This window comes from Myotis davidii, unplaced genomic scaffold (assembly GCF_000327345.1).
Source record: "Myotis davidii unplaced genomic scaffold, ASM32734v1 scaffold275, whole genome shotgun sequence".
NCBI classification, from domain to species: Eukaryota; Metazoa; Chordata; class Mammalia; order Chiroptera; family Vespertilionidae; genus Myotis; species Myotis davidii.
In genome coordinates this window covers 860,757-865,845 of record NW_006286592.1, presented here as the reverse complement: position 1 = coordinate 865,845, position 5,089 = coordinate 860,757, and positions in this window count along the sequence as shown.

Here is a 5,089-nt window from a genome sequence, read left to right as displayed (position 1 = left end):
TCTGCTATGACAATAACCAATGTTCACAAACTCAGCAGTTTGTTCACTTTGTCTGAAAAGAGAACCAACAATACAGCAGCAATTTAAGAAAAACTTTTGGGGGGTGGTTACAAAATGATTTTATTTTTCTTAACTAGAAGCCCATTGCAGGAAGATTCCTGCAAGAATAGGGCTTCCTGAGGCTGGAGCCTCGCTCCCTCCCTTCTCCGCTGCTTCACTCCCTCCCATCTCTACTGCCTCAGCTCCATTCCCTTCTCCACTGCTTTGCTCCTAGACACAAATCCCCACTCTCTTACCTACCTGCGGTGGTCTTCAGAAAAATTCTAAACTTTTTGAGATCCAGTTTCATCAGCATAAAATTAGGATAGTCTTGCCCACTTTTCCTGGTTCTATAAATTTCAAATGACAAAGAAACATGGGATAGTTCAGGGTACAAAATGTTCCAAAAATATTAGATGTTCAATAAACTTACTCATGTTTAATAACCATATTCTTGGAGTACGTATTTCATCTTTCACTATATTTGTCTTGCAGTTATATTTTCAATGCTATTAGCAGTTGTATGTAATTCCTGTGATTTCTGTGACAAATTACCAAACACTTAATGGCTTACAATAATAATGTATCCTCTCATAGTTCTTGAGGCCAGAAGAACCAAATCAAGATGTTGGCAGGGCTGTGCTCTCTTAAGGCTCCAGGGCAGAATCCTTCCTTGCCTCTTCCAGCTTCTTTTCTCTCCACATGTTCTTTGGCTTGTGGCTGCATAGCTCCAATTTTTGTCTTCATGTGGCCTTCTACTCTTTGTCTCTTACTGTTTTGCCTGCTATAAGGACACTTGTCATTTGATTTAAGGTGCATCCAGATAATCCAGAATAACACCATCTTGGAGATCCCTAACTTAATCACATCTGCAGAGAACTTTTACCAAATAAGTCACATTCACAGGTTCCAGGTATATCTGGTCACAGGTTTACCTTCCTGGGGACCGCCACTCAGCCTACTATTAGTATATTGTGAAACTACTTTGAGCCAACTTAAAAGATAAATTCCATTAGTTGCATAGGAGGGTGGGTCAAAGCCTTTAAGTAAACTACGACCTAAAAGATAATGAATGTCATGAGATGATAATAATGAAAAGCTGGGCAAGAAGATCGAAGAGAATGAACTTAGGCCAAATTGTCTCAGTTTGTGATAAACTTGGGTGAAGGGGCTTTTCCTGGACTTTGATGGCACCAGCTCTGTAAAATGTTCCATTTTCTGAGCACAGAATATTTAAATATTAACATCTGTCTGGCTAGCTCTGAACTATTCTGCATACAGATTTCCTAGAACTTTCCCAACTCAAATATTTCTCAAAATCCCCAAGTAGAAGTAGGGGCATGGCAGTGAGTGACTAACAGTGAATCAATCTTACACATTTTAAAGAACTGCTAGTTTAGCTGGAAATCAGACACGCCCCCCCCCAACTGATTTTAATAAAGATATTCCCAAGAAACTAACAGCTGGACTTCATAAATATTGACCTCTATCATATCTCCTTGGGAAAATTCCTATTGTGTCCAGTATTGACTGTTGTAGTATTGGGGAATGCTGTCTGTTTTTCCCTGTACCTTAGGTCTAGGAGTTCTCATCATTGCCCCTTTGTAGTGAAAAAGAGAAACTGTATTTGAATAGGGCAGAAGAATGATGCATCATCTGTTTTATGCATAGCCTCGGTCCTCAGTAAGATAAGCCAAGTTCCCAATGGTCTCCATTCTTACAGCTCTTCCATTTTTACCAAACCAGATGCTAGTGATAAAATTCTAGTTTCAACTAACATACTTTTCCAGACTCATTAATAGCCTTCAACAATTTAAACCTTGGTGCTCAGTCTCATGCACATATCCAGCCTTCCTGCACTTACATGATTCTGTTTTCCTTTTTTAAAATTTGATCTTCAAATACAATTCCTGTACTTAGAAAATCTGTTCTATCTCAGAGTTCTGGCAGCCTGAATCCCTTTCATTTTTCCTGAGTCTGTTCCAACCCTTATGCAAAAAGAGGTTACAAATAGACCTAAAAAATGAAATGCCAATGTTCACCCACCAGTAGCAGCCAAGCTCCAGACATGGCCCAGACAGAAAGTCCTGTTGTATTAGGATTTTTACAACTAAATTTTTGAATTGATGCTGTTTATATCTTCATTTGAGATCATCCCCCATTCTAACTTTTTATTGGTTCCTTGAGCAAATATATGTAAACTGTGGAGAGAGAGAGAGAGAGAGAGAGAGAGAGAGAGAGAGCGAAATGATCTTGATGGGGACAAAATGAAGTACAAGGATTAATGAGTAAGGTCTCACCAAGGAGGTACACTCACAGGGAGAAAGTCAGGGACTAGGTGTACAGCCATTTCTTTTCCCCTGAATATTCTTCTGGATGTCATTTCTGTTGCAACAGTGAAAAGATTTGGGGCATCTAAAGATACAAAGACGGGGTTGTCATGTTTGATTTGAGTGTAGGGCAAAGAGTATGAGCCTTGGACTCAGAAAGAACTAGATTAGAATTTTAACCCTAGTTTTGCCTGCTCAAAGAAGTCTCTTAGCTTTTGATTATTTGCATCACTATTAAGTTGAAGAATATACCACCTAATTCAAAGCATTACATGGAAGATTAAACAGGAGTTGAAAGCTTCAAGTTTTATCATAATAAGAATTCATTACCTTATAACTTGGTATAGGCTTAATCATTTATAGGTTGACTATTCATGCTATCTTTAACTCAATGTCTTTGTTACTGGCCCTATTCCTTTGGCTTGTTGTCTCATCATCTTGGGGTTCTCAGGATGCCCTAAACTTTACTCCCTGACAAGTTACTTGATGGGTGCTAAAGATGTAGATGAAGGTACTGTCATTTTCAGAAATCTCTTTTTAAGTAAATATACAAAATTCATAGTCTTACCTTTCATTTGCCTTTAAAAATAAACCAATATAGATAGAACTTTCTGACATACTTAAATGCTAGTTTGAGATCACTTAACTCATTTGCATGAATGACCTCTACTTGAACTCATTTCTCTGGGAATAAAAGTTTAGTGCACTACTAATTCAACTTAGAAAGTAATTGGAAGACTTCAGCAAATGAGGAAAATTCTAATTTTATTGGGACTGGGGACTTAATTCAAATGGAAAAAGCTTCATTGATGACATGAGTTAATTGTGCAGTTAACATGAAATAACCTTACCTAGCATTACAAAGACTCTAAAAGCATAATTTGCAAGTATCAATGATTAAAAGTTCTTTAACAGAAAATCAAATTTCTTGAATTCTCTCCATGTTGTACATTAAAGGACACAGCCAGTGGTTACTAGGGAATCTAATGTACTAAAACCCTATTGTAACCCCCAAACCAGGCATTAAGATAGGGTTTCCTCAAATTCCAAGATACCAAACTCTCTCTTTTGCACGATCCTTACCTTATATCTTTAAATGCTGGAGAGTTCAGGGCTCATTCCCAGAACCTCTAATCTAATTACACACCTGCTTGGAGATTTCATCCATTCTTCTGGCTGTTAATACCATTCATATGCTACCGATGGCCAAATACTCCATCTCTCCAAGGTTGAGTCATATATCAACTTGCCTACTTAACATCACCACTTGGATGCCTCACAGTCATGTCGAAAGTAACATGTTCAAAATTAAATTCCCTCTCAGGTTATTTTCCCTGCCATGGAGGAAGCTCTGGAGTGCTAATTATACACTAAATTTGTCTTGCTTTGAGGCAAAGAGGTTGGCCTTTTATAACCACATGTCAGGTTCCTGCTTCCTCAGGGCTGGAACGGAGGACCTTCCAAGTACTGCAGCTGTTTTACTGAGGAAAAGTCTCCAGAGAATGTCGCAGCTGTGAGCAATTAGCATCTGATACTCATGGCATCTGGGGAATGGGTATATCTTCCAATAAAGAGGGTGAAAACAGGGCACTAGTAGCATCCACCATAGATTCTTAATTGGCCCCTTAATACATAGTCCATATTTACCTACAATTTATATATGGAATCCAAACATATCTCTTTACCTCCACTTCCAATACCCAGGTTAAGCTACCATCTAGACTAGTAAAATGCTTCCAACAGGTACTCCTATGCCCACCCTTACTCTGCATAATGCATTGTTCTCATGGAAGCCAGAGTTGTTGTTTTTTCCTTAAAAAAAAATACAACCCACAAATCTAATCACCTTCAAATTATTTTATGGCTTCTTATTGCCTTCAAAATTAATTTCAGATTGAAGGCCACAATCTAAAAGGCACTGAAATATCAGAACTCTACCCTCAGTACCAACTGAATCAGAGGTCTCTCCCTCTGATTCTTCTGATGTTGCCTTTCAGTCTATTCAGAGATCATTAGGAGCTTTAGCCTTGTGGCCTTCCCTCCTCTTGTTTCCTCTGGTGCAAATATTTTTCTAGATTTCTTTGTTTGTTTGGCTCCTTCTCATTACTCAGGTCTTGAGTTCAAGGATACTTTCCTGAATGAGGCCTCTCCTGACATACTTAGCTCATTCACAGTGCTAATCACAATCTGCAAGGTTTTTTGTTCTCTAAAAACCTGACTAGTGAATGACCTGGGTTTGGTGTATATAAAAACAGAAAACACCTGAAGCAGGGGTTCCACGGGGGTGAGGATGACGGAGGCCCAATGCGCTAGGGCGTCTGCATGCACGACTCCGGAGACCAGGTTCAGTGACGCAGATCCGTTTTATTGTGGAACTACAGGGGTATTTATAGCATGAGGGGACCAATCAGAGGGAGACACGTTGCTACAGGTGACCAATGGCTGAAAGGCTGGGGTACTGTGCACGTGGCTCTAGGAGTTCGTTCAGGCGGGTGTTGCTACTTCCTGGTGTGTCGAGGAAGCATGTCATGGTGGAGTGTGCTCACATCATTGCATCAGCCGCAGTGCTGAGACATACTTCCGGAGCCCTACGTACAAACACCTTTCTACTAACCTGGATCTCTTGATTCATTATCCTCCACAATGGATAATCCCATACCTTTCTTTGATCCTCTCAGGCATTAAAATTATAATCTGGAAACATCTACACTTCAATTCTT